General features: G+C 35.6%; 1 long non-coding RNA gene across 1 annotated transcript in view; it reads left to right on the top strand.

The window, feature by feature from the left end:
• The window catches only part of LOC125779989 (uncharacterized), a 33377-nt gene extending 9126 nt beyond the window's left edge, over nucleotides 1–24251 (top strand). Inside the window, exon 2 of the long non-coding RNA XR_007423491.1 lies at nucleotides 24053–24251. This is a non-coding gene — a long non-coding RNA (uncharacterized LOC125779989). The remainder of the gene's footprint in view (nucleotides 1–24052) is intronic.
• The last annotated feature ends 769 nt before the right edge of the window (nucleotides 24252–25020 follow it).

Genomic DNA, 25020 nt, shown 5'->3' with positions numbered 1-25020 from the left:
GAGGGAATTAACACAGAAGTCGCAGGACCACGCATCAAACTCTCCATATCTATGGGTCATTTTTCGAGCATATTCCAAGCATAGGTCTTTGCTAAAGGGTGATTTTTTAAGAGCTTGATAACTTTTAAAAAAAAAAAAACGCATAAAATTTGCAAAATCTCATCGGTTCTTTATTTGAAACGTTAGATTGGTTCATGACATTTACTTTTTGAAGATAATTTCATTTAAATGTTGACCGCGGCTGCGTCTTAGGTGGTCCATTCGGAAAGTCCAATTTTGGGCAACTTTTTCGAGCATTTCGGCCGGAATAGCCCGAATTTCTTCGGAAATGTTGTCTTCCAAAGCTGGAATAGTTGCTGGCTTATTTCTGTAGACTTTAGACTTGACGTAGCCCCACAAAAAATAGTCTAAAGGCGTTAAATCGCATGATCTTGGTGGCCAACTTACGGGTCCATTTCTTGAGATGAATTGTTGTCCGAAGTTTTCCCTCAAAATGGCCATAGAATCGCGAGCTGTGTGGCATGTAGCGCCATCTTGTTGAAACCACATGTCAACCAAGTTCAGTTCTTCCATTTTTGGCAACAAAAAGTTTGTTAGCATCGAACGATAGCGATCGCCATTCACCGTAACGTTGCGTCCAACAGCATCTTTGAAAAAATACGGTCCAATGATTCCACCAGCGTACAAACCACACCAAACAGTGCATTTTTCGGGATGCATGGGCAGTTCTTGAACGGCTTCTGGTTGCTCTTCACCCCAAATGCGGCAATTTTGCTTATTTACGTAGCCATTCAACCAGAAATGAGCCTCATCGCTGAACAAAATTTGTCGGACGTAAAGCGCGAAACACATTTCGAACCGAACACTGATTTTGGTAATAAAATTCAATGATTTGCAAGCGTTGCTCGTTAGTAAGTCTATTCATGATGAAATGTCAAAGCATACTGAGCATCTTTCTCTTTGACACCATGTCTGAAATCCCACGTGATCTGTCAAATACTAATGCATGAAAATCCTAACCTCAAAAAAATCACCCGTTATAAATCGGCGTGTAGAAACAAACCTCCAACGCAACTATCGCCATTAATGTATGAGTATAACTTACTCAACCATAGTCAAGCGGCCTTCAAAGCGATCTCTACTTACGAGAGTAATGTGCGGGAGTGTATAGAAAGACAGACTGTTCAGTCAGATCGTAAGCAAGTGAACCTTATTTGAGTGCCCGGTCACAAAGATATAGCCGGAAATGAACTGACTAATGAGCTCGCCCACTCTGCGGCATCCACCAATATGGTTGAACCGAAACCTTTCATTACAGTTGGTCCCCATACCATAAAACAGCTGTTCCGGGAGGATAAAGGAGAGGGTAGGGAGAGGTATTGGCAACGACTTCAAGGCATGGGCTAAGTTGCTAATGCTGGTTGCAACCTTTAGCGAATTAAATATGTAATCAACCTAACAAGGGATAAAATCAGACTACTTGTTGCCTTCTACACAGGCCATTGTAAGCTTATCTCTTACATAACATGCGACATGAAGCCTGAAACTCCAAAGCACCTGCTAATTGACTACATAGCAGTCTGAAGGCGCAGGATAAAGCCCCTTGGATCAATGTTTCCAAATAGGGATCACACCTCTTCAATAGCTCCTGGCAGTATACAGGAATTTACCAATATATATTTGCAAAATAAGTAAGCTTTTTTAACAAAGGAGTAAGATTTCGAAATAATGACTTCCTGGTGATTTGAAAATCCCTCCACTGATATTAAAGATGTTGTTGCTGTAATAAAAGTTTGTCAACACAACTTGAGATGCAACAATTAATTTTGCATTCTCCTCTGCCATTTGTGGATTATTTTGACTGAATCATAATTATCGATTCTTATTTCCCAAAAAAAAACATAATACCGAAAACTGACTCACTACAAAATTATTCGAATTATTTTTCTCCAATTACGCCACAGAACACCAATAAAAACATTAAAAACCAAAAATGAAAAATGAAAAAGTAAATAAACAAAAAACGCTGAAATTAACTTAAATCCATTACTTGTGATGTGTGTGTGAGAGTGCTTGACGTTTGGTGGTTTTGCATGTGTATAAGTACGTATATGCGTGTGTGTGGTGCAGAAATGAAGTCCATTAGCGGCGCTGGAGCTCATTACCTCACACTCGGCCTGCCTTATTTGGCGGGGAAGGTGTTGATTTTGGCAAAACAACTCATCAGAATTACACCGCACAAATTTCAATTTCAATTTCAATACCTCGCTGTTGTTGTTGTTGCTGCGGCCGCTGGTGTATTTTCATTTGCAGCGAAATTATTTGGATTTTTATTGTCGGGCAATTTGGCCTTTATGTACTGGCACTTGCCGGCTTGTGGAAACAGGCGAGACGCTTTGATGTCTGGCGCGTTGCGCTTGAAATTCCGCACACACCAGAACTAACGGCAACGATGAGAGGCTAAAAATATGAAATTGAACTATTTTCATTCCCTTCCGCCAAAAATGTGCTTTTAAATGGTTATTTTCCAAAACTAAATTATTTACATTTTGTTTTCGTTTTTAATTTGCAAATTAGCAATGACATCATTTCAACAACCCACCGAACGGCCACCCTGAACAGTCCACCGACAAGCCGCTCGCCTTGCCCTCCCACATACACACATACAATAGCAAAAGCAAAAAATGTTTCCGAAAATAACTTTTTTCGTTTTTACGGTGTTTTAATGCCTCATTAATTATTGACACTAATTTGGAATTAATTTTCGCCGCTGATCGATGTGCGCTGCTGTCATTGTTTCCTTTCATTTATCATATTTTAGCAATAAATTCCCAACGCAGTTCATCGAAAGGCAGCTGACACTTTGATAAGGTAAAAGTCATGGCTGACATATGAGTAATTAGATGCGCGTTTGTATGTGTTTCGCGGCGACAACGATCGCACTTAGGCTGGGCACATAGTGGCGCAGCAAGCAGTGCGGTGACTGCAGCTTAGGTAGAACAGGTAGAAAAGGCAAAGTTCAAGAACTGAATTCGTTCAAGCAAAAAAGTGTTTATGAGTAGCTGTATTCGATAATTAGGCTTCTGTTGTCGAAAGACCTTTATATGGTGACACTCATTTTCCGATATAACTCACTCGAATCATACTTTAGCTTAACTTTTTCGTGAACCAAACGAGAATTATTTAAATTTTACTGTTTTTTTGCCACGAGATTTTAATAAACTTATTCCTTTCGTTTTAAAAATAGACTTTAACGTAAATACTTATAGCATATTGTAGAGCAATCAGGTTGTTAAAAAATCTATGAAACTAGATGTTTTTTCAAGTACTTGGAAACGAGATCTGATATTTTTTATTTAAAAATAAGAAATATAAAACTGTTAGGTACAAGACCTTCCCGTTGCAATTAAGAGCTCAGAGGTCGGAGATGCTTTCATAAAGGCGTTTGAGCGCTTATTTTTAAGAGCATTAAAGCATATAACTTTCCTCGGTAAGCCTTGAATATACCATAAGCGGTTAAGTCTCTTGATATTTTCTTCAATACTTCTAAGCGAAGTGTTTTAAAAATTGCATCTTCTTCCTGGATTTTTGTACTAATGCCAACAGAAGTAATATTTGTTTGACAATACATCCAAAGAAATTTATTTCTAAGCTTAAAAACTACTTTGAGTCTGACACGTCACTTGACTGGAGTGTGCCCAGGGTAGATAATTTGGAAAACCAAACAAAAATACCATCAGAAACGAAAGATTAAACCACAAACAATAAGAGAAAAGTTCTTTACGCACAATCTGAAATCGGGAAAAGGAACCAGGAGTGGCGTGGTTGAAGTTTCAAGGGTTAAAAACGGCTTATCTGGATTATCGGTAAAACTACGGGTCCCATCGAAAAACGTTATATGGCAAAGTTGTAGGTAAAGAAAATATCTATAACTTCTGATACGGACTTTTTTACATAACATAATTTTTGTGAAAAACTAAGACTTTTTCTCATAACCTCAAAATTTATGTGAAGAATTTAAATAACCCATTTTTCAGATTTCTATTTTTATCTTCTACAAAATTATTTTCTTTCATAAAATTTCGAAGAAAGTTACCTTCTTATGTTTCAAACACAATGTTTTTTTTTTTAATTTTTTACTTTTTTCCTTACATTGACGCAGTATCGAAAAAAACTAAATATTCAATCCAAAAATTTCCAGTCTTTTTTCTAAAAAGTGGGTCTTATGGTTTCTGAAATCTCTGCTTTCTGATGCCATGAAAAATAGCTACATAGACACATTTTCGTGGTTAATTTGCGCTGAAAATTCCCACAGCAACCAAGTCACAGAAACTTTTATTTATATTATGGAGTATATTTTTATAACTCAAGCCAAAAGTAGAAAAAAGTTAGCCAAACAAATATTTGTTTTAATTGTGCAAAGAGACGATGAGAACAAGAGCACCGGAGCAACGCGCCGCCTGCCATCTTTCACCGCTTCAGCGCCTTTGACTCAAGGTGACGTAACGCTAAGCCACGATCATCTGTGAACTTGCTTGCCAAGCTTTTTTGTTGTTATTGCTATTCTTTGTATATTTATGTTTTGTGCACTATTTGTTTGCATGTGTGTGTGTGCTGCGGTTGTGGCTGTGGTTGCGGCTACTTTTCGCTATCCATTTCAATTTCGTTCTACTGAAATAGATACGCGCACTTGGCCAACACAAGCAAACACACACACATACATTTATAGATAGAAATAAACAAATAAACAGAAACCAACATCACTGTGTATGCACATACCGAAAGTGTGTACAGAAAAGCATAAAAAATATTGGCAAAATGAAAAATCAAAAAAAGCTCACAAGCCGCCGCTGCCGCTATAGATCTGCTGCTTTCAGAGGCGTGCTGCGCTACTTTTGTTGCTGTTTGCGGCTTTGCGATGGCGGCGAGCGTAGACTACAAATGTTGGGCGGCGTTCGCACACAAACACACATACATACATGCACAACTATGCTACACACATACATATATACAAACAAACAAAACTAGAACCGCTTTGCTTGTGGGTTAATGTATATGTGTGTGCGTGGACAACTGGCTCTGTTTCATTTTATTATTTTTACCGTTGATTTTTCTACTGCTTTTTGCATGTTTTTATGGTTTTTTTGTGTAACTTTGTTTTTTCTTTGCTGCTTTTGGCATTCTACACAGCTTTAATTGTTCTTTTTCAAATTGGCTTTCAATAACTTTTGCAGTCGCGCGTTTTTCAATTGCCTCTTTATATTGCCACCATTCAACTCATTTTTCATTTGCCATTTTTAGTTTTATTCTTTACGTTCTCATTGCTTTTTTTTTAATTTTAACTTTGTTCATTTTTGTTTTTTATTTTTTGTATGTTTATTATTGTATTTTTTTGTTGCTTGTCGTATCGTCTTCGGCATAAATGATTACCGCGCTGGCTTGGCAATCAATCGAATTGATTTTAATTGAATATTGATACAACAAGCCAACAACAAGCACATCAAAATCGACACAAAAGCGTTAAAAAAATGTTATTTAATTTTGACACATTTGTTTTATCGGCTCTTTTATTAGCGCTCAACGGCATTCCTCCGCGCAACTCAAACCAGAAGTCAACTGGCGATTCGGACGCCACTTTAATGGCAAAGCATTTGATGCGCGCCCATATTTTGCCACTTGTTTAAGGCAATTACTGCGGTCAGCTCGCTCCCGTCGCTTGTTATTGTTGTTTACTTACACTTAATCGAGTTAATAAATCTGGAATAAGCGTGTGCTGATTTTTCAAACTTTTTAAGATCTTTTGTCGCCATTCTGCAGATGCCTGCAAATGTATTTTCTGACTATAATCATTACTATAACTTGTGAAACCAGTACTATAACTATTCTACCATTATTTTCATCACTACTGTTGTAAATGCTTATATAATTTATTTTGAAATTGGCATTACTGTTTTCATTTCCATTACAATTACTTTTATGATTACCATTACCAATACTAATAGCATCATTACTATACAATTATCTACTGATATCTTTAATTTAATAAAAACTTATCATTAATATTTCCATTACCCTGCAATTACTATTAGTATTATCATTACCAGTACAAATGTCACTAAAATGCAATATTAACTACCGATATACTTAATTTTTTTTAGATATATTCTTATTATTTTTCATAGCTTTGCTATTACTAAAGCAACCCGAACTATTAAAATTATTTATCGATATCTTTAATTTATTTTGAATATAGGATTATTATTTTCTTTACCATTACAATTACTTTTATGATTACCATTACCAATACCAGTACCACCAGTACAATAAAATTAGCTACCGATATCTTTAATTTATTTTAAATTGATCATTATTACTTCCATTACCATAGCAGTTACTATTACGACTATCACTACCAATACAAATACCACCAAAATGCCATGTTACCTATTGATGTGTACAATTAATTTTAAATGCTTTAATATTATTTTCATTACCATTACAACTACTTTTATAATTATCATTACCAATACCAGTACCACCAGTACTTCATTTCTTTACTTTCATTACATATAATTTATTTTATATCCTTATAATAATTATCATTACCATTATCACCAATAGCACCAAGAGTAATTCCACCAGTGTCATTATAATTACCGCTATAATTATTTTCATAATTATAGCTTAAATTACTTATATCACTCTTTTAATTTCTTTCTTTAATTACCAGTACCAGTACCGTTGCCATTACAATTACAATTATAGTAGTCTTTGCCAAATCTTTTCTGGAGATACGGCCGAGTTACCCCTAAGAACGATTTTAACATTAAGCCTACCATAATTATAATTACCACTGTCAATCCCATTATCAATATACTAAAAAGCTTTCAAAAATCTGCAATTCTAGGTGCAATTCTACAGAAATAATTCTACTAATCATAAAAAAATATATTTATTTAATTAATATGGAAAGAGTATTTAACTAACTTTAATAATTACTGTTGTTCTGCACGCAATCTCCTTCAAAGTCATGTCCATCAGATTTAATTACTACTTATCATAGCTCTAAATAAGAAGAGATTTCACACCTTTAGACTGTTAGTGCATTGAGAAGAAAACCTTCTAACTATTTGTGGCAGCACAAATCCAAACCATTAGCACTCGATTACTCTAATAAGTATAACCTTACGAAGCGTGTTTCTGCAGAGCAAAAGCAAAAGCAAAAACTTTGAAAAGTAATTCGTGAAGAATTTGCACCAAATTAGCATTACAATGTTGATGTTTATAAACATACCAATGTTTAACAATACATAATTATAATCTCAACACATAAAGTGTCGACGTTATTGTGTCTCACATACACATGCATCTGTCACGATAAAATGTCAATGGCAGTAATGAAGCACTGCCAGCTGTCAAAGCCATTAACATGGAAATACCAACAACATCAATAAACTTACGAAAATTGTACCGAATACCGAGTGAATAATTGGACAAATGAGGAATGTCTGACTTGCTTGTTCGGCACTTGATATAATTAAAAGAAACAAGCAAGCAACAAGTACATTTCTGTCAACTGTGACAATGACATTTACGATGACAACTGGTATTGATGGCAATAGACAAAGAGATACAGCAAACGTTAAGAGATAAAAGCAACAATGATAGTATTTTAATGACATAAACATAAATTTATGTTTGTAAAATTTACTCATGGTGTTCTTTGAACTACTATCAGGCAGAAACACACTGACATTCAACTGTTTGATTGCATTCCTTTCAACTTAGATCACTCACCCCTACGATGAAAGCGGTTATAGAAGGGGTGAAGGGAACTTTTTCGCGGATGGATGGAAGCGGTAGCTCTCCATTAACTCTAGTTTCAGACTACCAGATCACTGTAGCGTTTTGGCAGCTATCTAGGAAATAGCAGATTTACTGCTCCGATTGCAGCTTTCTTCAAAGATATGTACTTAGAAATCGACTGCTCACTGACCGTGTTCTCAAAACTAGTCAAGGAGTGCATGATCTCATTAGTAATAATTTGAAGCCTCCTCCATATTAGACTCGTATGGGTGGCGGGTCACACCTCAGTCGGTGGAAACTGCAAAGCCGACGATCTGACAAGTAAGAGCTTTTATCCGATTGGAATTAAGTCGGCTGTCCGATCTCTTCCTGCTTTCTGGCTTTAGATCTCTAAGCCTCAGCAAGCGCTGGTCAACAACCAAAACTTGTGCGACTGGCCCAAGTAAGAAGTCATATAAACTACCGACACTTTAGAAAGCCAATCTTGCCACGATTATAGGTGTTCTGAGTGGAAACTGTCCAACAGGTTTACCCGAGGTGCAATATTTTATAAGAGGCTGTTTGCCAAAGCTGTATGGAGGAAGGCAAGATGGTTCTACTTATAAGTAAACGATTTTTTAGATAGGCTGACATTTAATTTTCTTCTACCATATGACAAAGTGATCAGGGATATTAAAGACATCGCAGATATATCAGAACATGACAAAAAATATTAACAAGAATTCCAAAATTTGTTTCTTTTATTCAGTAAAATCATAATTTCAAGATTTTTGTCAACAACAACAACATATTCACTTGATCGGACTGTCTGCATTCAGCTTTGTCACGTGCCTTGGCAATTATATGGGCATTTTGTGGTTTGGGGGTTCACCGGGCTTTCTATTCATTTAATTGGTGTTGTTGTTGATATTGGCGCACCAAATAAATTAGGCTATAAGTATTGCCAAACACATGTACATAGGTATATACATATTCGTATGTGTTTTTGAATATTTAAATGTTCAATGAATGTCTTGCATAAGTAATTAACAGATTTTGTGGCTATTACAGTGATAAGTTATTACTAAAAAAAGATTTAAGTAAATTAATTATGCAAATTTCAAAATTGAAATCAATTAACAAATTTTTAATTAAAGTATCATAAAATATGAAATATTGATATTAAATACGTCTTAGATGAGAAATTTATTTCTGACAAAATTTATTTCAGGGTTGAGGATGACTAAAAAAAGAATTCAATTAAGAACTGAATTAAACTAAATTTGGAAATTAATTAATGATGTATATATTCTATCTGTTCTGATTAATACCCACCTTTTTTATTTTAAATTTTGTACTAAAGAAGAAACAATTTTAACTAACAAGCAAAAATGTCGCATTTGGGACGAGCAGCAACCTGAGGAGATCGAATCAGGTCGAATTAAGGTTACTTAAGTGATTAAGGTGAGCTATGTACGTAACTTCATGATAAATAACATTTCTAGCTATCTTGGCAGCAAATTACGTTATCAATTCTTAAAGCAAACTACTTGTGAAGCATTTACCATCGACACATAGCTTACAGCAAATAGTATCTGAAAAACTATTAATCTGACTTTCTCATACTATAGTAAAGTAAAAACAGTTACATATCAGTGACTAAAATACGCTGTCACAGTGCCACTTACCTTCAATAGGCAATCATGTCCACTTCGCAACTACAATTTCTCATTTTAATTGCTTTTTGTAATAAAATTTTAATAACTTCTGCCATTGTGTATTTTTCAATCAACTTTCAGTTTATTTTTAGTGAAACGGGAAACACGTTTGAAAGCCATTATTTTACATTCTGTATATTTTTCAATGTTCAAAATTCATTTCCTTTTCCATATTTGTAATATATTTAAAGAAAGCAGCTGCTTTCAGCAAACGCTTACAATCGTTTACAGTTATACAAATCATAAATATACTTTTGACTTTTGGAAAAATAAATCTAAAATTTTCATTCGGTGGCAAATGGGTTTTTGACGCACTCAGCGGCTACAGCTGTGTGTCAGTCAGTGAAAATTCATAAAACTTTAAGGGTGTTCAGAATTGAGTTCATGAGACCAGCCAAAAGTACTGAGTATACTTATTTAATATTTTTTTCTTATATACACATATTTACATGTAATAAGCATGTTCAGAAACATGCGAACATATTTCACACAGAACCCCTCAGCGCGTTTATTGATTTCGGAGGCTGCGAATTTAATTTATTGCTGGCATTCAATTCATCTAATTCTCGTGGGTAATTTCTAAATTTTATTTGTTTGCTCAGCGAAATTTCATTTCAATTAACGGCAATGTTTACGCTCACACACTCGCTTACATGGCTTGCACTTGAACTTTATACAATCCACAATTAAGTGCAGTGTAAAAGCACTTAACATCAATAAATGTTGTTGAAATTACGAGCTAAATGGATTCCGGGTGTGAGAATTTACATAAATTTTTGTATAAACAAATAGAGTTTCATGAGATGCCCATCAATTGCAGTGAGCACGGTGTTGAAATGATCATTCCATTGCGATTTATTTGCGTAACTTTCCACGCGACCAAACACCGTTTGCAGCAGATGGCAACACTTGCCCGTTGTAATTGTGAAATATTGATTTTATGGCATTTTCGAAAATGTTTAGTTCGAAAGCTGCTAAGGGGTTTGCGAAAATCGCTTAGCTAAACTCAAAATTTGTTTTAAATTCCACACTCTGCGGTTGTGGCATGCTTTTTGTGTGCTGGAAAGTGTTCTTTAGTGCCCACCACACTTCGAACGCATGCATTTCAAGTATTTGTATTGAAAATGTCTTACATATTTACACACAATGCACATGTGTACTTGTCATTAATGGCGATACAAAGTATTTGCATAAGTGAATATTTATTTATTGTAAACGCATTTAACTCGGTTCGTTCGTTCGTTCGTTCGCTCACCCCTGGCACCGTTGTAAATAAACAGCAGAGGTGTAGGCAAAGGTTAAACGAATGGAAATATTTGCGCTCGCTTTCAAAAACATGCCATAGGTGATTCAGCGAATCGAGTAGCCCAGCGGAGAATTCAATGGCCACGAAATAGAAGATTCTTTATTGGTGCTGGGAGCGAGACTAGTTTATAGAGGCGTTCTTTCGCATATAGATTGGGTACGGAGAGGGGCAGGCAGGGCAATTATTGCATGCAACTGAATTTTGGACTAATTATGGTGTTATTTATGTACTACATATAATTAAGAAAAACCAACCTGCAGCACTATAGGAGCTCGAAGAGAACGTACAGCGCACTGTAACCGAAATTCCAGCCTAAATGCTGCAGCAAGGCATCGAAAATTGGTGCAAACGGGCGGAGATAAGCAAACGGAGCCATGGTGGCCATTTGGCTGACATTTTGTTCAAATCTTATAAAATTCTCTGCATAAAAAAACCAAAAATAACCAACTTATACTTATGCCTACTATATTTCCAGTGCTCGAAACAGTTTTCATAAACACTTTATGGGATGGCCTTCAGGACACTTTTTTGTCACAATGTATTGTATTTTAACATCACGCCCTTCTTACTTGTAGACCCTGTATTAACATTCTTAGATAACAGCTCTCAAAAATGCTTGGAAATTATCAACAAGAGCCGCTGATTGGCGATATTTTGATTACGAAACTTGAAGGATGAGAAAACTATAGTGACATGAACGGCTTAGCAAAATTTATGCGAAATTCTGTAGTCACGAAATTTAGTTTATCAGGCGCTGCTGTGTGCTCTACTCACCGAAATAAAAGAAAAAAAAACAAGTCCAATTATTTCCTCCAAGCTATCACCTTTGTAAGTTGTATAAGCTTCTTGATCATCAGCTGCAGAATTTTAGATTATCAGGTGCAACCGTTCGGCTTATTAATATATCCACCAAAATCTATATAAGCTTTTGGCAGAAACAATAATTTCAAGCAAAATGTCTAAAATTAATTCAGAACAAAATTGTTCAAGCATGAAGGCTTTTACATCCACATAACGCCATATGGACCACCCTTTACATGCTTCGCCAAAATGTATAACATGCGTTTGCCATCGAAAACTAATGTGAGCATATTTTCATTGAAAATAAATTTTGTTTATTTTCGAAATTGCACCGTTTTTATTATGTACACACACACACACAGAAGAAATATAAATTCGCAAACTTTTATTAGCAGAATCCCCATTATAGAGCATTTGCACACACACACATGCGAATGCTTTTGCATTAAAATGTGAATTGAATTTTTTTCTGCAGTCACGTGCCCTTCGCCTCGCTGCGCTGCGCTGCCACTCGCTAATCCGCCGCAACCCTTTGATTTATGCGCCAACAGGCAGCTAACGGCACAATGCGTACGCATTTTCGGCGCCGAAAATGCAAAAATCAAGCGAACTATTGAGGCCGCCGAGGGGCTGGAACCTTGTTCTAGTGCGGCGGAGGAGTGAAATAGAAAATTCTAAACTTTTTGTTGCTTTTGTTTGCTGTTTTCGCAGTGCTTATTTCAGCAAAGCGCTCAAAACTGAAAAACTTTCAAAGGCTGCGCGTAAATATTTGCATTTTCATTTGACTGATTGCGTTCAGCTCAGACGAATTTCGCCTTTAACGCTAGCGCCACATTTACGAAAGTAAGTTAGCATGTAAGAGTGTATAAGTATGTGTGTGTGCCTTCCTTCAATGTTAGCTGGGTAATAATTCATAGGTACACATGTCATACACACGCTCAAATGGAAATGTTTTGTTCTTTTGTTGTTATTGTTATTGCAGTTGTTTAAAATGCTATTTTTCCTGCTCGCTGATGAGTGTGTATGTGCGTTTGTTTACCATACATACCTAAATACTGACAAAAGTTGAATTTACAAGTGTTTACCGTTTTGCTTATGACTCGCTTCGCTTCAGTTAGCTTCACGAGCGCACCTAATCTCTTGTTTAATGTTTTCAGATAAACACAGATAATTCCAGATTGTTAGGAAAAGTTGGCAAATTTATTGTGTGTATTTTGCAGTTAAACACTTCTGCCACCTGTGCTAACTCATCCATTTGTGTTTATTTCTTCAAAGTAGTTTATTCAAAGCGCTAAAATTTATGGGAAAGCTGAATATTGAATCGATTACTGTGAGTGGTCGTTATTTAGGATTACTGCACCAAGTATTTGAAATACATAAACACAACCGATGTAAATAACAAAGATATTTGTGGGGGGAAATTTCTTGTTATGGACTATGGAATCTATTGATACCTTTGAATTGATATCGCCGAAATGTAGGCAACATTTTCTTGCATGAACCGGGTATATATAGGGTAGTCGAAAAAGTCTTTTCGTATTTCTAATCAAACTTCAACTTTTTTTTATATTTATAATGAACTTTAATGAATCATTTTTGCCATTTTCCCGCTAGAGACATTATTCCATCAGCGTAAAACTTTTCTGGTTTCTCGTCGAATTATAACGGGTGATTTTTTTGAGGTTAGGATTTTCATGCATTAGTATTTGACAGATCACGTGGGATTTCAGACATGGTGTCAAAGAGAAAGATGCTCAGTATGCTTTGACATTTCATCATGAATAGACTTACTAACGAGCAACGCTTGCAAATCATTGAATTTTATTACCAAAATCAGTGTTCGGTTCGAAATGTTTTTCGCGCTTTAATTTTGTTCAGCGATGAGGCTCATTTCTGGTTGAATGGCTACGTAAATAAGCAAAATTGCCGCATTTGGGGTGAAGAGCAACCAGAAGCCGTTCAAGAACTGCCCATGCATCCCGAAAAATGCACTGTTTGGTGTGGTTTGTACGCTGGTGGAATCATTGGACCGTATTTTTTCAAAGATGCTGTTGGACGCAACGTTACGGTGAATGGCGATCGCTATCGTTCGATGCTAACAAACTTTTTGTTGCCAAAAATGGAAGAACTGAACTTGGTTGACATGTGGTTTCAACAAGATGGCGCTACATGCCACACAGCTCGCGATTCTATGGCCATTTTGAGGGAAAACTTCGGACAACAATTCATCTCAAGAAATGGACCCGTAAGTTGGCCACCAAGATCATGCGATTTAACGCCTTTAGACTATTTTTTGTGGGGCTACGTCAAGTCTAAAGTCTACAGAAATAAGCCAGCAACTATTCCAGCTTTGGAAGACAACATTTCCGAAGAAATTCGGGCTATTCCGGCCGAAATGCTCGAAAAAGTTGCCAAAAATTGGACTTTCCGAATGGACCACCTAAGACGCAGCCGCGGTCAACATTTAAGTGAAATTATCTTCAAAAAGTAAATGTCATGAACCAATCTAACGTTTCAAATAAAGAACCGATGAGATTTTGCAAATTTTTATGCGTTTTTTTTTAAAAAAAAGTTATCAAGCTCTTAAAAAATCACCCTTTACAAACATTAGTTTCATTGCTTTATTTTATTGATTTCACTGAGTATTAATCTCAAAAAATACCTTAAAGTACTTAAACAGTGGGCGTTATGTGCCTAAAAATAAAACAAACTCATTACGAAAGTTTGAATTGACAGATTGTTCAATTTATCACATCGCCTGCCTTTATTATAACCACGAGAGAACACACAAAAAAAACACTACTTTTTTTTTAAGCATCATGAATGCAGTTGCCATAAATATATGTAGTTGCAAGCAGACCGATTGAAATTTAATACGGAAAACGGCACTAAAATCCACCGCAAGTGGGAAGCACAAACGGTAAAAAGCACAAAAACACCAAAAAAAGTCACCGCACTAAAAATAACCGACCAATGGAGAGACATGTGGGTTAACCTTTCATTCCATAAAAAAATGTCATGAAACAACTTTTTCGTAGACATTTTTAGGGTAGCCGGTTTTTGACCCTTAGCTCTTTTCAGCTTTTCGAATAAAAAAAATTAGTTATGAACTCTCAGTGAACCTGAATTAATATGTGTCCATTTCTTTAGCGCTTCACACACACTCGAGAGACAAGAGTGCGGCTGATCGCATATGTTCGTGGCCAGCTGTCTGCCAGCACGATGATTTTTTCTTCCGCATTATCACTTCACTGTTTAGCCGACACCTTCGGTTGCGACTGCGCTTGCCTTCGTGCGTTTTGGAGGTGCAAATTGATGCTGAAATCTGTCACCAAATTGCTTGCAGTCGCACTCTGTGACACTTGTGTTACGCTTCTTTTGCATCCACCTCTCCCGTTCCTCTTCTCCGCGGCTGCACTCGTATTTCACTGCATGCGCACTCAACCTGTGACTGCCAATCGCACGAAAGCGATATTTAAGCAAGAATGAAGCGGAGTTGCTTAACTCAAAGCGCATAACAACTGGCTTAGCGCATCAGCTGTTGACGTCAGAACCCGCTCGCTGTTGCGTGCGCATGCCCACATCCCTACATTGTCACATACCTATATGTATCACATAACCAGCACTCGGGCACACACACTCGCACTGCTGTACCTGTGCGTTTGTCATCGCTTCGCCGCCAACGCAATCGCCGCAAAGCGAGCTGACGACGACGAGCTTCAGCGTTTCAATGCTTTTGTCTCGCCTTTGTTATTACTGTTGCGTTATGTCGTTAACATATGCTTTTATGCACATACATACATACCTACATACATATAGGTAACTGTAGTTATTTATATACGTGCGCTTGTTTGTGTGTCGCAATCGCCGGCTCAGTTTACATGAACTTGGCACTTTGATTGCTTCGCTTCGTTTTTGTTGTTGCCTTAACCTCTATAATCGCTGTTGCTATTGTTGTCTGGAGCTTCTGTTTCACAGTTACACGGGTATGCAGTGCCAACGCTGTCATCTTCAACAGCCGGCGGAAGCAGTGCAGTCACAGCTTCTCTCCGAATTTTATCTGCAGAAACTAGAAGCTGAAGAAAAGAAGTTGGTCTCTTGAACTTCCTGTTGTTTTTGTAATATTTCTTATGCATTAGTAGTTATGTACATATAAATATTCAAAGAGTTGTTTACGTCAGTGGTTTTATGGCAATTTACAATACGGAAGGCATTTTTTTGGAGGAAATGCTTGCCAAATACCCAACAGTTCAACAATATGATACAATTGAAATGCATAAGAAACAGTGTTCTCAAAGCAGCTATACATTTCGGTATTATTTTTTCGAAATAAAATATTTTCAAATTACCGTCAGTTGAAAAGTCCCCGGCCTACCATAGCAAACACACATTTTTTGCAAAATTCGTGTGTTTCTATTCTACATAGTTCCTTCTAGGGTGATACACTGATTATAGCGAAACTCCAGCAAACAATTTGTCTATCTCTTCAAAATGGGCGTCAGTTCAAGTGATCTCCTATTCATTCGTCGAAAAATCTTCACAGCGAACATTCTTTTGAGATCTGAGAACAGAAAATGGTAGCTGGAGGCCAGATCGAAAATTTATCATAGATCACGAATCTGTTCGTGAATTTTTGCCTGACTTGTCACACGGTACATTCTTTTTTTTTAAATGCCGCCATTTTTCAGCAATTTCCTTCAACAAACAGTAGATCAGATTCAGTAACGCCATGTAGTAATCACTGTTGATGGTCCTTCCTTTTTCAAGGTAGTCAATTAAAATTATTCAATGTGCATTCCAAAATACAGACGCCATAACCTTCACAATAAATGTTTCTTTTAAATTTGTATTATGCGCTTTCAGATGGAAAAGCTAAAGCTAAGTATGGCTGGCCATCTGAAATAACCAATTTGGGCTTGCTCTAACATTTTTATAGTTTATTAATTAATATTTCTGCCCCAGAATCTTAATTTTACTGTTTATATTTCTCTTTGCATTTTTTTGAAGAATTTTGCTATAAAAATGTCTGTAAAAATCTTAATAGCTGGACAGAAAACATTATCAACGAACCGCTCAGGTTACCCGAAACAATTCTATTATATTCTAATATTCTTATTATGGTTTCTGTACTGGAAAAGTCGAAGTCTTACTACATCAACACTGACAGTGTGACAGCCCAAATACAAAAATACAAAATCATTTTAAAACCTTAAAGGTATATTTGTAAAAATTTTTTGTTATATTTTAAGAAAATTAAACATTTCTTGAGTTACATGCAAACTCCGTCGGCTTGTGTTAAAAATATGCACCTCCGCCAATGCGAAGGTTCCATCCTGTTCCTCGATAGATTTCTGGAAAACACATTCTCTAGAAAACGTTGTCCGCACAATGGCCTACGGTTGAAAAAAGTTAAATTTTATTCAAAGTATTGGTCGTCTTTGGTCTGCCAAAATTCGATTTTTGATCATATCATAAAACAGACTGCTTAATGTTTGGAAAACAATTTAGGTTAGGTTAGGTGAATCTGATAGGCCAATAAGCCACGCATACACCACCTTTGCTTCTTTACGATACCAGATGAAGTTTAGTTGTTAGGTCCAAGAGGAGTCTGCAACCCAAAAATAAATTAAATTTAATTCGAAATATAAATAGTAAAAAAAAATAAATAAAAAAAAATTGAAAAACACTCAGTTTATTTTAATTTTTATTAAATTGCACTAGATGTAGACCTTAAGAGAACAGAAGTTTATTCTCCAAGGTGATAAACTTAATTACTTGTCGAGCAGTGTAAAAAAGAAAAAGAAATATTTTGTATTTTAATAAAAGAATCGCACAAATATTCTTTACAAAAACAAAATATGCTTAAAACAATAATACATAATATATACGCAATACTTTTCTGACTGCCCTTTTGCCTTTCCAGTTTCAGTACAGAAGAATACCCAGCATTCTTTAACCGAATTTAATACTGACGCAGCACTTTTTTGCAAAAAAATCACAAAAACTCCAATCAAATGTTAACACGGCGAATTAGCAAATGTAATCACACAAATTGCTATTGTTCTTGCACTTTTTTTCTTCTGCCATTTACTTAGACTGGCACTCATTTCGCAGAATTAATACATGAAATTGGAGGCAAAATCTCAGCAGAACGGCACTGTCAAAGCAAGGCAAAAATATCATATGCCTCCGCGTTTGAATTTCGAGTAAAAAGAGAGGCGTTGATGGTACATTCCACAGTGAAGGAACATTTGAGATACATACAGGGTAGGCCATTTAAAGTTGACCCATTTGTTTCTAAAAAAAAGAACAATAGAAAACAATGTTTTTTGTTCATTTCAAAAATAATTTATTTTGGTCCAAGGGGATTTGTTTCAGCTAATATTTAAAAATTAGATCGCGTAAATGGGCACCTTTAGCTTTGACAGCTAAATGCACTCTTTTTTCGACATTTTCCATGACTTTGGCCAATGTTTCGGATGATATGGCGGCTGTTTCAGTGGGATGTTGGCTTTCAGTTGAGCTAAGGTCTTTGGCTTATTAGCGTATACCTTGGATTTCAAATAACCCCACAAATAAAAGTCTGGTGGCGTCAAATCTGGTGATCTCGGTGGCCAGTCAACATCACCATTTTTCAATATCAATCGCCCGGGGAAAAATGGTCGCAATAAATTGATTGTTGGTCGAGCTGTATGGCATGTAGCCCCGTCCTGTTGAAACCAGAAGTTATCCATGACATTTTCGCGAATAATGGGTATCACAAAATCCGTTATCATGGCTCGATAACGCTCACCATTGACTGTTGTCGTGGCTCCATCATCGTCTTCGAAAAAATACGGTCCGATGATCATATTCGCGCAAACACCGCACCAAACTGTTACTTTTTGGTCGTAAAGAGGCTGTTCTTCAATTAATTGAGGATTTTCGGTGGCATAAAATCGGCAATTTTGCTTGTTTACGCCTCCATTCAACGAGAAATGTGCCTCGTCTGACATGATGAGTTTTCGCCAAAAGTCAAGTTCGTTTTCAGCCATTTCGATGGCCCATTTGCCAAAATTAAGGCGTCGCGGATAATCAGCTGGGTTTAGTTTTTGTGCCATTTGAATTTTACATTGAAACATCTTCAAATCGTTATGAATTATGCGTCGGAGAGTGGTGCGAGAGATGTCTAATTCCTGAGAGCGGCGATAACTCGATGTCGATGGAGTCTCCTCAATACTGGCTCGTACAGCTTCGATATTTTCATCAGAACGTCTTGTGCGTTGTCTGGATGCATGACTGGCATTACTGAGATTACCGGTGTTCACAAATTTTGCGTATAAAGACTTAATTGTGTTCTTAACTGGAGCACTTTTCACTTTATTTTTTTTGCGAAACGCACGTTGAGTTAACACAATTGAAAAGTTATTTTGAATATAAAGCTGAACAATTTCAGCGCGTTCTTTTGGAGTGTACTGTTCCATGGTATAAATTGTCTTCGAATGACGCTTCTAACACGGTATGACATTAGCCGATTTGTCAGCGCTGTTAAAAGTTACAGCGTTGCCAGATATACTATATATATTAAAGCTATGAAAGTGTAAATAGAAAATACAGTCAACTGTTTCATAAACATACTTGTAAATGCGATTACTTTCTATCGAAAACACTATAAAATCTATATAGCGATCCATTGGCGATGGAAAGTGTTTCACCATAAACCAAAAAGCTCATGAAGGTAAGGTATATTGTGAGAAATTCTTTAAAACTTTAAAGTTTAAAGCAAAATCTACCTCTTTGGAATGCACCTACAAAATACAAAATAAATATTATATACATAACAAATTATACATATTTATATACAAAAGGTCTATGCTGTGTGCATTGTTCATTTGTTTAGCGCGTCGAACTGCAATTTTTCGCTGTCATTGACAATATTCTATGTTTTTACATTGAAACACAGACATTTCTGCATTTGCACTTTTTGCCTGAAATTTTTCGTTTTTTTGCCTATTTTTATGTACATATACATATTTTTTTGGTGTTTGTTGTTGCTTAGTTCATTTTACCAGCTTGTTTTACATGTTCGCTACATGTGTTAGTTTTTACAGTTTTTTTAGGAGTACGTGTACTCGTGTCTGTGTATGTATGTGTGCATGTCGTTGACAATTTATTTTATATCATTTAGTTTTTCGTTTTTTTGGCTGTGTCTGCAGCTCTCCGCTGTGTTCGCCGCTTGATTGGTGCAATGTTTCAGACATTTGTTATTTGTCCCATTGGCTTGCCTTTTCTGTGTTGAACAAGGTTTAATCGCTTTTGTTCCCGTCTATTTGCTAACAAATTCTTTTATGTGGAGATTTTTTTTCGGTTTTGTTTTTAATATTTTGGACTGCGTGATGTGATGCTCAGAGCAAAATTTACTGTAAATTAATTTGTATTTATGTTTTATATTTAGAGTGCGCACAAGTTGCCACAACGCGTCGTAAAGTCATAAAGTCATAAATGTTTACACTTGTTTAAAATAAAAGTGTTGTTAAATAACATACCAAAATTAGTTATGCAACTTCGGTTCGTTATTACATATGTAGCTTTATGAGACTATATGAAACCCCTGATTAAATTATTTTTTCTGCTCCTGTGACAGATTCGGATCAGAGTTTATTAAAATTATAAAAATTTCATCCACTGCTTTAGTTTATCAACGAACCATTAATTCCTGCTAACAATAATTTACATTCAGTAGCTTAATGTTAAAACCTTTTCGCTACTTAATGTATTTTTAGAATTCTCTTTTTTACTATAAAATTCATTTTAAAATAAGAATTGATGCATTTGATTGATAGAAGTACGTACATAAAGTTGGTCATTTACTCATTTATTTTTAAATATTTCCAAAAACTAAAAATCAATTCCGACGACAAATAACACGTAGCCTATTAAAGCTTCCACTCTTTACGAAGAATTATAAAGCAACTAATTATGAAAATGGCCATTGCTCATTTTTACCAACAAATACTTATTCAAAATTGCCATAGAAATTCTAAACGGGCATTTTGACAATCTCATTTGACAGTTTGCTCGCGATGGCCGTTAATTAATTGAGTGGAATATAACGAGCTTAGACAGATTTTGATTCAATGCTTTAGTTTGGTCGCAATTTCATTTAAGTCTATTAAAATGACAATTCAATTAAGTTATGAAAAATTTTAAAATATAAAATTAGAAATTTAATATAAGCAATGAAAACCAGACCAGACTTCTAATAAGGTTTTTTTTTAGTTTTACGTTTTATGAAATTTAGTTGTAAAAAGAAAGTTAAAGACCTTAACTAATGTTAGGTATCATTTAAGGTGTTACATGGATTTTACTTTCATCATTTAAGTTTACTTGAATTTTTTATTCTTACAAACACAAATTATTACACCGGTCAACAAAAACAAATTTTTTTTTATGGGTTTCTGTTCTCATGCTTGGATTCTGATTCTAGACATTGAAAAACACTTAAATATTAATTTTTAGCTCTTAAAGTTTGCTTTGGGCTGATCTACATCGATAAGTATATTAAGAAAATACTCATATGAGCATAAAAGAAATACAAAAAATATTCACTTTTAGACAATAATTTCTTGTTATTTTACATATATATTATTGTTTATCACACATCTTGAATAAAAACGACTCTTATATCTAAAAAAAAGTTTTCTAATTATAATCTATGGTGAAATTGTAGAAAAAATATTATATAAAAATCAGTCATTTCATGCTTAAAAATCGAAAAATTGCTCTAATTTCTACGAAAGCAAACTTTAACCGGAAAAAAAAATTTTCCCTTATTTTTGTCATAGGAGAAACTAAAATTTAACATGTAGATGGCAGACCCAAAAATCATGTTGACCGGTGTTATCAAAGAAATTCTGAAATTTTTGGGAAAAAATATTTTTAACTCGGCCATTGCGACGCCATTTCTGGTGAATCCCTCGAAAAAACAAATGCGCCCGCATTGACAGGAAACTCCTTACAGCATCATCTAAAGTGAGAAAATATGTGTTTTAGTTAAAACCATAACTAAGAACTTGGACAAAGGAAAAAACTGAGAATTGGATTTTTAGCAGACATTTTCACTAAAAAATTAAAATTTCGGTGAAAATTTCGCGACGCTTTACTTTTGTTTATCAAAATAGTTCAAGTCTTTTAAAAATTGTATCTCAACTCAAGACCTCAAGGGTAAACATCTCTACCCTTATTTTTTCACTGTCTAGCTTTCGCCAGACGGGTCAACCTTCGTCTCGGTTGTAATACTACCGCCTACCTACCAACCCGGCGAATTGGCTGTAAACTATTAGCAGACAAAAATTTATGGCCGATTGGCATAACAAAGAGGCAGCGTCCCAAGCTGTCCAAATGAGATTACATGAGGTTTTCGGGAAAGGTCAAACCCAACTTAACCTAAATATGTAATTCGACACAATAATGTGTAGAATTTTTTCTTTAACTCTATAACGAACATAAAAAATATGCAGTAATGAGCATAAATATCACACTTCCCAATAAAAGGATTTAAGTAAAATGAGATTATTATTTCCGTATTCTGTAAAGTGTGTAAAAAATACAAAAAATGATTCAATATTACAGCGCGTACACATATAAACACATTTTAAACTTAATTGTTGTAAAAAAAGCGATGTAAAAAAGCTTCTATGAGTCAAACGTGTGACATAATTGCGTATTTAGGCTGCCACGCGCTAAGTGTTTTTGCCAAAGATGAGCCTTGTTTTAATGCTTTCTATACATACATACCGTCACACATACATATGTCGTTACATGAGTGATAAATTGTGGTTCATAATATTTGACATTGCCATCATGGCGCCACAATATTACAACTCCACATGAGCTATGCCGCAAACGAATTGTATCTGATTAGATTCAAGCGCGCACGCTTACACACAGTTATGTACATACATATACGTTACTTGAGCGAGTATTTGTTTGCGTCGAAATGAAGATGAACTATAGTAACAAAAGTGTTTGCGTTTATTCGCTGTTACTACAACATCTCTTGGTGGCACTATGGAGACCAAATTAGAATGGCGTTCTGAGTGTAACAAGTACGGGCATATCAATATTGATTACAGAGAGATGTGGTATTTATAAGTTGTTTGAATTTGAAATCGAGAGGTTTTTGATAGTTTTCTAAGATTTGGCGCTAGGTGAATATCTGGTTAGTTGTTGATTATCCAGGCCTAAAGCCACACACTTCTTGACGTCGACACTTCCTTTATCTTTTTGACGTGCGTTTTTCGCTGCACAGAGGCTGGTGCATATCTTCGCTGAGTAGTTCGAGTCAATGCTAGGACCTCGAAGCGTGCGCACAACAACATAACCGACTTGGTAGGTAGCTTCTCGATCTGGAGACAGCCAGGTTGCTCCTAAAAATTTTAATTGACTAAACTTGGTTTACCAGAAGTCAAGCATCAGTTGCTACATACATTTATATTTATAAATATTTCGTTTACTTAACTGCCAGCAAATATCTAAAATTTAGTATATATTGACTCATAAATTACCCCACCTTACTCCAATATAATATTCTGTAAATAAAATTTTATTTTAATATCAAATAAACATTCAAATTTAACAGAAAGTTATGATAAAGTATTTCCTTCGAGAGTAACAGCTTGTCAAATTCTCTCTTTTTCTTCTTCTTCTTCTTTTTGCTGGTATTTATATTATATTCTGCATAACTTTCCTAAAGAAAACTTAATTGTATCGAACGAAGAGTGTAAACAATCGAATTCTTTATTTGGAAAATTTATTTGTGTCTTCTCGTGCAAATAAACAGTCGAATCTTCCGCTTTGTCACATTCCGACTGCTAATTAAGCGTGACTTTCAAGTCACATGTGTCTTCTGATCGATTGCCGAATTTATTTGTGTCTAACATGTGCTTTGAGTATATGTGTGTTTGTGTGCAAAAGTTATTACTTCCCTTCTTCTTCGCCGCGCGTTAACTTCTGCTGTTGTGTCGCGGAATATTTTCGTATTTATATTTGGCGGCAAACAAAAATATTATGATTCGGCAGCTTTTAATGAATGGAAGCTTTGCGCTGTCAATAATATAAATTGCGATGATAAATACTTTAGCCACTTTCATGCAAAGAAATATGGATAAACTGTTGACTTTTCGGCAAAGCTGAAATATTTTGGTCATCTTTTGTCGGCGGGAAAATATTTGTTCTACTAAATGATTTCTGGTGTGATAAGACTAAATCGAATTTTGATGAACTGACTCTTTGCAGCCAGTAGATATTAGTAAGCAACTTAATGCCGTAAATCTTAAGTGTTCTTTTTATATAAATAATATTGTCAATTTTTCTTTTCAACATTTCATAGTTTATCAATCTTTTGCTAAAATCCCGCTGACTTCAAATTGCTAATCATCTTCTTTCATCTTTTTTCTTTCAGGAAAATAAAGCCGCTCTCTGCTGCTATAGTTTCTTAATCGAATCAACAAACAAACGAAAAGTGTTAATCATGTTTACCACATTCTGTGAAATATTCAGCATAAAATCTTTATTGCAACGAACTAAGAGCTACTAAAACCAAACTGAAACTAAAAATCGCAGTAATCTTTATATGGCTTTAAAAAATACCAAAACTCATTTGGAGAAAAAATTAAAATATTAAAAAGTAGTGTAAAAATTTAATAAACAAACGCCAAACGTGCACATAAACTTAAGATTTCATTTTGTATTTGTGTGTGTTGGTGTGCGTGACGAATAGCGGCGGCATAAAATTCATCATACGCCGTGTGCTCCATTGGGGCACACGCCAATCAACACTCAATTGCGGCGCATAACGGACAAGTGAGCTAACCAGCAGTCGGAACGCGTGGCTTGTTGAGATTTTCACACTTCAAGAATCTAACACGCACACACACACATTAAACGAGTTCCTCATACGCCAAGCTGGATGCGCAAGAATCGAAAAATGTCTGAGGTAAGTGCGAAGTCAGTAGATAATAGATAGTTTCACTTTGTTATGCTTTATATATTGTGCTTGGCGCGTGCTTTGCTATTTTCTATTTACTCACCACGCTTCCATAATTTTCTATAAGAATGTTGATTCTTTTGGTTTACCACAAAGCCACTCGCCGTGACTGTCAAATGTCTCTTTCATAGTTTGACGTTTCACTTGTCGCTAATACCGCACTCATAGATACACACGCACACAGCTGCCTTATCGCCGCAAACCACTCAAATTTCCTCAGAGTTATTGCTGCCGTCGCTTTTATGATGACGTCTTTCATTCTTTGGCGTAAAAAACTTTGGACTGTCATTTTTTCCTGTGGATGCTCGTTCGTGTTGTTAGTTTTGCAGCAGTGAAACTAAATGAAAGTGCCAAGTTTGCAGCAATGTCGTACAACACTAAAG

The sequence above is a fragment of the Bactrocera dorsalis genome, unplaced genomic scaffold (genome assembly GCF_023373825.1).
Source record: "Bactrocera dorsalis isolate Fly_Bdor unplaced genomic scaffold, ASM2337382v1 BdCtg028, whole genome shotgun sequence".
NCBI lineage: Eukaryota > Metazoa > Arthropoda > Insecta > Diptera > Tephritidae > Bactrocera > Bactrocera dorsalis.
Note: the sequence above shows the minus strand (reverse complement) of the source record. Positions and strands in the feature narration are given on the sequence as shown.